This window comes from Hyperolius riggenbachi, chromosome 3, assembly GCF_040937935.1.
Source record: "Hyperolius riggenbachi isolate aHypRig1 chromosome 3, aHypRig1.pri, whole genome shotgun sequence".
NCBI classification, from domain to species: domain Eukaryota; kingdom Metazoa; phylum Chordata; class Amphibia; order Anura; family Hyperoliidae; genus Hyperolius; species Hyperolius riggenbachi.
In genome coordinates this window covers 259,545,867-259,555,268 of record NC_090648.1, presented here as the reverse complement: position 1 = coordinate 259,555,268, position 9,402 = coordinate 259,545,867, and the positions used below count along the sequence as shown (strand labels likewise).

The 9,402-nt window shown below is 48.7% G+C and overlaps 1 protein-coding gene across 2 annotated transcripts in view; it reads left to right on the top strand.

Annotated features, from left to right (window-relative positions):
- Positions 1-9,402, top strand: part of CCDC146 (coiled-coil domain containing 146) — a 165,973-nt gene that overhangs the window by 23,525 nt on the left and 133,046 nt on the right. The gene's annotated exons all lie outside the window — the stretch shown is intronic.

The window sequence follows — 9,402 nt, the reverse complement described above, 5'->3', positions numbered from 1 at the left end:
TGATGGCAGAGCGAGTGAAGCCGCTGTATACTTCAAATACAGGAAGTGCTCATTCAGGAAATTAACACTTCCTGTATTTGAGATACACAGCGCCACCACTGGGCTCCCTCTGTCATCACAGCTGCCGATTCACCCAGCTGAACAGGGCTGACAGTGAGTGCCGGAGATCGGAGGGAGCCGCGAGTGAGGGGAATAGAAACCCCTGCACATGCGCCCCTTGGAGGCCGGCGCCCTGAGCGACCGCTCAGGTCGCACAGGTCAAAGGCCGGCCGTGGGTGCAGTGACTGGTGGTATATAACACTGCATGCACTCACGTAGGTAGGTGCACTGAACAGGTAGGTATGCAGTGATTGGTATTACAAATGTGCAGCTGTCACACACACAGGTAGTCACAAGTGCATGCGACCAAATGCTCTCTTTAGGCCTCTATGCGCCGTTTTAGTTCCACAGTGCTAAGGCAAAATTTAGCCTATCAGGCAAATATTACACCACACATGTTAATACATTACAACATAACACTTGTTCCCTGAAAGGGCTACTTTATGGGAAAGTCCCTTTTTGGAAAGGTTCAAACAAACAAACAAAATTTGCACTTGCGGCGCAAGGGTAAATATTGTTTTGTTTCTGGAAAAACTGTTCTTGCATGACTTATGTCATCATGATTTGTTCTGAGGAAGTGGAATATTCCCACAAAACATGTAGACCAAATACATACACAGGTGGTATATGTAATGACTTTTGCACATCTGTACACTTTGCTTGCTACAGCATTTACTAATGTAAAGCAAGTTGGTTTCTGCAATGACCTTATTGCGTAATTTCAGGCACATGGACATCGGGGCTCTGGCTGCTCAAGCACCCTCCCTTATTACTAGTATGGCTCTGGGTGCTCCCAAGCACCTTCCCTTATTACTAGTATGTTACATGGACAGGTGAAGAGGATGCAGCTGCTCCTGTTACTGCCAGCTCTGCACACAGCACATCAAGTGGTAGAGAGGGAAGCTACCATCACTGACAACTGCGAAAGAGGGGTCTGAGTATCATCCTCTAACCAGTAGAACTTTACCCATTACGGTACAGCAATGACAGCACATCTCACCTCACCATGCTGTAGCAGTGCTGATCACACTCCTTTCTTCCTCTGTCCTTCCTTGCAGCACTGGGGGAAACCACTTCTCCCACCACCCAGATCACCGCCTTCATGTAAGTACTGCCAATTTAAAGGACAACTGAAGTGAGAGGGATATGGAGGCTGCCAATGCCATATTTATTTCTTTTTAAGCAATACCAGTTGCCTGGCTATCCTGCTTATCCTCTGCCTCTAATACGTTTAGCCAGAACTAGCAGCAGATCAGGTGTTTCTGACATTATTGTCAGATCTGAAAATATTAGCTGCATGCATGTTTCTGGTGTTATTCAGACACTACTGCAGCCAAATAGATCAGCAGGGCTGCCAGACAAATGGTATTGTTTAAGAGGAGATAAATATGGCAACCTCCATATTCTTCTCACTTCAGTTACCCTTTAATTATGTCCTCCCCTGCTGCTTCTAATCAGAGACTGGCAGACAAGTACAAGCGCGCGTCTATGCAGAACGGAGAATCCCGGAAACCAGAAGGGGACAATCGCAGGCTGTGGACAGGTAATGTATACTATACAATGGGCACCGGGGGACATTTCTCATGAGGGTACAGCATTGTGGCGGCGAGGCGGAAGGATGCGGTGCACAAGGCTGATTCCGGATCAATTTCAGCATGAAGAGATCTCTCTCTTATCTGATTCGATCAGAGAAAGATTTGTCTCTTTGTAGAATCTGTCCATACATCATGTTTCGTTCCGGAAACATGCTTGTAATCCAAAGCACTCTTATATCAAAGATAATTTCCCCATAAGAATTAATGCAAACCCAGGAGATTCATTCCACAATCCCCCAAAAAAGTTATAGTAAAATTGTATAAAATAAAAATGTAAACAAGACTTTCACTATAACAGAATCATTGCCATCTGTTGGCTCGCCCCCAACCTTTTTTTGTGTGGCTTTAATGAAGAACTTATCCAATGACAGTTACAGTACTTTTGAGGACTACATGGAAATGTAACTTTGCACAGTCTCTACATTCAGATTAAATACAATCCTGCAGTGCCAAAGGGAGAAGAGTTATCGGCTCGGTTGTGATGACGTGACACATGTATACATTTTCTTGTTTGTACATCAAGTCAAAATTTCACAATCATTTTTGCTTGTATAGCAAAGCGCTTTTAAACCAAGTTACTCTCAATCCAAAGTTTTATTGTATTCGCAAATGAATGGGAGAAGCACTGAAATGTGAAAATTGTTATGTTCTATAAGGGGGAACACCAACTATAGTGGTCAAGTGGTTACGACTAAATGAACCCGATCCAATTCACTCTTTCTAATACGTTTTCTCCTAGGTGATATTTCACATCTTAGGAAAAAAATGCCCACGAGCCACCAGCAAGCCAGAAATTGTGCAAATAAGTTTTACACAATTTTTTCACCTACATTTTGATACCTTTTCAACTACAGAGTGCTGAAAAGTTATTTTAAACAGAAGATGAAAACTTATCTCCTTGTAGAAAGCTAGGAGAAAAGGTGAATTAGATTGGGCCTAATGTGTAAAAAAAAAAAAAAAATACACCAAAAACATCTTTATATATTTCAATTATTTTATATATAACATAAGGGAGGTCTGCAGAAGCTCAGACAAGTTTCTCAAAATTGGCAACTTTCTTTTTCAAATGGATAAATAGGACATACAGTAGAACATCCACTGAGGCAAGGGTCACACTTGTCTGCTTTCGTGCGTGTTTTCTGCACAGAAAAAATGATTTCAACTGATAACTCATGTTTATCAATGGGCTAGGTCACACTTGAATGCATAGTTTGCGCACAGAAAAAAACTGACATCCTGCAGGATAATTCTGCATATTTTATCAGTTTTCTCTATGAATTACATTAGTTGCTGTGAAATAAAACCAATTTTTTTGCATACAAACGCAGAAAAAAATGGCAGGGGTCACAATTGTCTTTCAGTTTTCTACACTTATCAGAAAACTGAAAGACAAGTGTGACCCCTGATGCTTACTGTAAAGCCAGAAAAGCTGTTGAAATGAAAAGAATGAATTATGGTATGTTCTACTTTGTGCAGACCTATGAACTAGTGTTGGGCGAACAGTGTTCGCCACTGTTCGGGTTCTGCAGAACATCACCCTGTTCGGGTGATGTTCGAGTTCGGCCGAACACCTGACGGTGCTCGGCCAAACCGTTCGGCCATATGGCCGAACTAAGAGCGCATGGCCGAACGTTCCCCGAACGTTCGGCTAGCGCTGTGATTGGCCGAACGGGTCACGTGGTTCGGACCCGAACGCGCTCTGATTGGCCGAACTGTCACGTGGTTCGGGTAAATAAATACCCGAACCACGTCATATCTCCGCCATTTGTCTGTGGGTTTAGCTTTGGGTAGGCAGGCAGGGTAGTTCGCGCTCCAGCCACGCTAGCCAGGGTCCCCCCCAGTCATTGTGTGTCACTGCTGGGAACAGTAGTACACCGCTCGTTCAGCCACACTATATAGCATTCTGTGTACTGTTCTGTGTCTGCTGGGAACAGTGGTACACCGCTCGTTCAGCCACACTATATAGCATTCTGTGTACTGTTCTGTGTCTGCTGGGAACAGTAGTACACCGCTCGTTCAGCCACACTATATAGCATTCTGTGTACTGTTCTGTGTCTGCTGGGAACAGTAGTACACCGCTCGTTCAGCCACACTATATAGCATTCTGTGTACTGTTCTGTGTCTGCTGGGAATAGTGGTACACCGCTCGTTCAGCCACACTATATAGCATTCTGTGTACTGTTCTGTGTCTGCTGGGAACAGTGGTACACCGCTCGTTCAGCCACACTATATAGCATTCTGTGTACTGTTCTGTGTCTGCTGGGAACAGTGGTACACCGCTCGTTCAGCCACACTATATAGCATTCTGTGTACTGTTCTGTGTCTGCTGGGAATAGTGGTACACCGCTCGTTCAGCCACACTATATAGCATTCTGTGTACTGTTCTGTGTCTGCTGGGAACAGTAGTACACCGCTCGTTCAGCCACACTATATAGCATTCTGTGTACTGTTCTGTGTCTGCTGGGAATAGTGGTACACCGCTAGTTCAGCCACACTATATAGCATTCTGTGTACTGTTCTGTGTCTGCTGGGAACAGTGGTACACCGCTCGTTCAGCCACACTATATAGCATTCTGTGTACTGTTCTGTGTCTGCTGGGAACAGTAGTACACCGCTCGTTCAGCCACACTATATAGCATTCTGTGTACTGTTCTGTGTCTGCTGGGAATAGTGGTACACCGCTCGTTCAGCCACACTATATAGCATTCTGTGTACTGTTCTGTGTCTGCTGGGAACAGTAGTACACCGCTCGTTCAGCCACACTATATAGCATTCTGTGTACTGTTCTGTGTCTGCTGGGAATAGTGGTACACCGCTCGTTCAGCCACACTATATAGCATTCTGTGTACTGTTCTGTGTCTGCTGGGAACAGTGGTACACCGCTCGTTCAGCCACACTATATAGCATTCTGTGTACTGTTCTGTGTCTGCTGGGAACAGTAGTACACCGCTCGTTCAGCCACACTATATAGCATTCTGTGTACTGTTCTGTGTCTGCTGGGAACAGTAGTACACCGCTCGTTCAGCCACACTATAAAGCATTCTGTGTACTGTTCTGTGTCTGCTGGGAACAGTAGTACACCGCTCGTTCAGCCACACTATATAGCATTCTGTGTACTGTTCTGTGTCTGCTGGGTACAGTAGTACACCGCTCGTTCAGCCACACTATATAGCATTCTGTGTACTGTTCTGTGTCTGCTGGGAACAGTGGTACACCGCTCGTTCAGCCACACTATATAGCATTCTGTGTACTGTTCTGTGTCTGCTGGGAACAGTAGTACACCGCTCGTTCAGCCACACTATATAGCATTCTGTGTACTGTTCTGTGTCTGCTGGGAACAGTAGTACACCGCTCGTTCAGCCACACTATATAGCATTCTGTGTACTGTTCTGTGTCTGCTGGGAATTGTGGTACACCGCTCGTTCAGCCACACTATATAGCATTCTGTGTACTGTTCTGTGTCTGCTGGGAATAGTGGTACACCGCTCGTTCGCCACTGTATAGCATTGTGCTCTGTGTCGCTTCTGGGAATAGTGGTACACCGCTCACCCGTCACTGTATAGCATTGTGCTCTGTGTCACTGCTGGGAATAGTGGTACACCGCTCACCCGTCACTGTATAGCATTGTGCTCTGTGTCGCTGCTGGGAATAGTGGTACACCGCTCACCCGTCACTGTATAGCATTGTGCTCTGTGTCGCTGCTGGGAATAGTGGTACTGTATAGCATTTCTGTACTGCCACTGTACTGCTGCCAGTCAGCGTGTACTGTAAGGATAAGTGAAATGAGGAAGAAATCCGGTGAAAGAGGGAGGGGCAAGGGAAGAGGTGTTTCCCCTGACGGTTCACGTACAGGCCACAGGGGAGCACCCAAGAAAACCCACTCAATACCGCCCATGTTGTCCAGGACAACAACCCTCACAAATCCAAAAGAACAGGACCAGATAATTACTTGGATGACCTCTCAAGCGTCCAGCAGTGGGTTAAGCAGCACCAGCACATCACGCACGAGGTCCGAGTCCTCAGCCAGTTACAAGGAGCCAGTGGGCACAAAGCTGACACAACCGGCAGCGACACCACGCACACAACTGCCAGATAACCAGTCCGATGAATTACCTCAGGACACAATGGGGTATTCGCAGGAGCTATTCCCAGCCCAACAAACTTCCACCTTTCAAAGGTCAATGGAGGAACAGCCAGAAATGTTGTGCCTGGATTCACAACCGTTAACTGTGGGAAATGCACCGCGCACTGAAATACAAGGCGAGTCCGAAGAGGACTCGGAAACCCAAATCCCAGAGCAATTTGGGCAGGAGGGGTTGCAATTGCAGGAGGTCGGCCGACAAGATCTGGAAGACGACGTTGGAGTGTGCTGCGCAGAGGTTGTTGTGGGGAGCTCTACTCCACGGCGGTGGCCCACAATGACATATGACGAGTTTGAGGAGATGGAAGAGGAGGGTATGGACAATGTGGACAGAGACCCAGATTTTGTTTGTGAACGAGAACATCGCCGTCGTAGCAGCAGCACAGATGAGTCTGTTGAAGAACCCACTGCTGCACGAGTTCGCCTTGTGCCACAAGGTAGGCGGCGCGCAATTTCAGGCACCACAAGCGTGGAAGTTCAAGTGAGAGGCAAAAGAGGAGCAAACAGAAATCGCCAGCAAGGAGGCAGGTGCTCCAAAGTCTGGGCTTTCTTTGAAGACTGCACTGAGGATGTTACCATGGCGATTTGCAAGGTGTGCAAGACCCGCCTGAGCAGGGGGAAAAATATTAACAACCTCTCCACCACCAGCATGAGCCGTCACATGCTATCCAAACATCCCACTCTTTGGGCAAACGCGTCAGGACAGGGTACCAGAAACAACACTGCCTCCCTTGGGTTCACCAGACCCGCCTCAGCAGCAGCAGTAGCCCAGCCATTGCGTGGTTCACAACATTCACAAACATCAGACGACGCTGACACTGTCACTTTCCGGAGTAGTGCTCTTGAGGTCTCCCAGTGTTCATCAAACACAACAACCAACAGCCCTTCCGTGTGCAGCGCTACGGTTCAGTTGTCTGTGTCGGAGATGTTTGAGCGCAAGAGGAAATTGCCAGCAAATGACCCCCGGGCCGTGGCAGTAACAGCCAGCATAGCCAAGCTTCTGGCCTGCGAAATGCTGCCATATCGATTGGTGGAGACAAACAGCTTCAAGGGCATGATGTCAGTGGCCATCCCACGTTACGTGGTTCCCAGCCGCTACCACTTTGCACGCTCTGCAGTGCCTGAGTTGCATGAGCACGTGGTCAGCAAAATAACCCGAAGCTTGAAGAATGCCGTTGCCTGCAAGGTTCACCTCACCACTGACACCTGGACGAGTGCGTTCGGCCAGGGTCGATACATCTCCCTTACCGCGCACTGGGTGAACCTTGTGGAGCCTGGCAGCGATTCCTCACCTGCTACGGCACGGGTGTTGCCCACGCCACAAACAGCTGCACCGCCGTCCCTCCCACTGGATAACAGCAGCACCTACCTCTCTGACTCCTTCTCCTCCAACGCATCTCAAAGCTGTACCTCATCCGGAAACGCTAACCCAGCAGCAGTAGGATCGTGGAAGCAGTGCAGCACAGCTGTTGGCATGCGTCAGCAAGCGTTGCTGAAGCTCATCTGCCTTGGGGATAAGCAGCACACAGGGGAGGAAATTTGGAGGGGAATAAAGGAACAGACGGATTTGTGGCTGGCACCGCTGGACCTGAAACCGGGCATGGTTGTGTGTGATAATGGGAGTAATCTCATTCGCGCTTTAAGGTTGGCTAAGCTGACACACATCCCTTGCCTGGCGCACGTGATGAACCTAGTAGTTCAGCGGTTCCTGAGGACATACCCAGGCGTGCCCGATCTGCTGTTGAAGGTGCGTCGAGTGTCCAAACATTGTAGAAATTCCAGTACTGCTTCGGGGGCACTCGCCAAGATGCAGGAGCGCTTCAATCTCCCCCACCATCGCTTGCTGTGTGATGTCCCTACGCGCTGGAATTCTACGCTGCACATGCTAGCCCGCTTTTGCGAGCAGAAGAGTGCAGTGGTCCAGTACATGACGGCGCAGTACCGAGGCGCATCCGGCCAGCTGCCAAGCTTCTGTGGATCCGATTGGGCCAACATGTTGGACCTCTGCCAAGTCCTCCAAAATTTTGAGCAATCCACGTTGCTTGTGAGCAGTGACAACTCTTCAGTCAGCATTACCATACCACTGCTGTGTTTACTGAAGAGGTCGATGTTAAAAATCAAGGAAACAGCTGTCATGATGCAACTGGGGGAATCTGAAGGAGAAAACGATCAGCGTGATGGTACCAACATCAGGCCATCCGCCTCAGGGAACGCTGGCCCCAGCAGCTATGACGAAGAAGAGGAGGAGGAACAGCTGGAGTTGGAGCAGGAATTTCATGCCACCACTGACGAGGGCCAGAGCGGTGCACGTTGGACTTCCACAATTCAACGCGAATGGTCAGCAGAAGCAGACCAGGAGGAAGGTGACGACTATGATGCATCACAACAACTATCACAACGCTCACAAGAGGATGATGAGGATTCTGGTAGGACTCTGGCACACATGGCTCAATTCATGCTAGACTGCATTGAACGTGACCCACGCATTGTGCGCATTCTGGACAACACCAATTACTGGGTTTATACCCTTCTGGATCCACGGTACAAACACAATGTTCCAAAACTGCTTGAAGAAAGAGTCAGACAGGTCAAAATGGAAGAATACCAGCAGGCCCTTGTGGAGACTTTAGAGAGGAGATTGACATCCTCCCCCTCCTCTAGCCAGTTGTACGCAGACAGACTGACTTCCGCAAACCCAGGACGACCAGGAGGGCAGCAAACAACGCAAGCCGCAGCTAGTACCCAAAAGGGAATGGTATCGGCAGTGTCCTTGGAGTGGGAAAATTTTCTGACACCCATGCAGCCGCAGCCCACTGAACAGCAAGCGTGCAGATCCACCTCCAACACCGATCGCCTGGAGAAGATGGTCAAGGACTACATGTCAGATGGCGTAGCTGTGTCGAACCATCCATCTGCACCCTTCAACTATTGGGTATCGAAGCTAGACACCTGGCACGAACTGGCAATGTACGCAATAGAGGTGCTGGCTTGCCCGGCAGCCAGCGTTATGTCGGAACGCTGTTTCAGTGCTGCCGGAGGCATCGTCACAGATCGGCGTATCCGCCTCTCTACAGAAAATGCAGACCGTCTGACTCAAATTAAAATGAATCAATCCTGGATTGGAAATGACTACGCAACACTCCAGGACCCCAACCAAGTAACATGACCAATGAACATCTGGGATGGTGTTGCGTTTCCGGGCCCTGTTTATTGAACCTCTCATCTGTATTACATTTATGACTGCATGGCGGCAAAAAGCATTGCTGCTATATCCGCACGCTTTTTGTCCACATGCAAGGCCTGGGTTGTTGTGTCTCACAAAGCGTGGCCTTCTCCTCCTGCGCCTGCTCCTGTTCCATCACGTCTGCTGCTGCTGGGTTAGCGTTGCCGCGTGGTCCCTGTTTATTGAACCACTTATCTTTATTACATTTATGACTGCATGGCGGTACAAAGCATGCTATCCGCACGCTTCTTGCCCTCATGCAAGGCCTGGGTTGTTGTGTCTCACAAAGCGTGGCCTTCTCCTCCTGCGCCTGCTCCTGTTCCATCACGTCTGCTGCTGCTGGG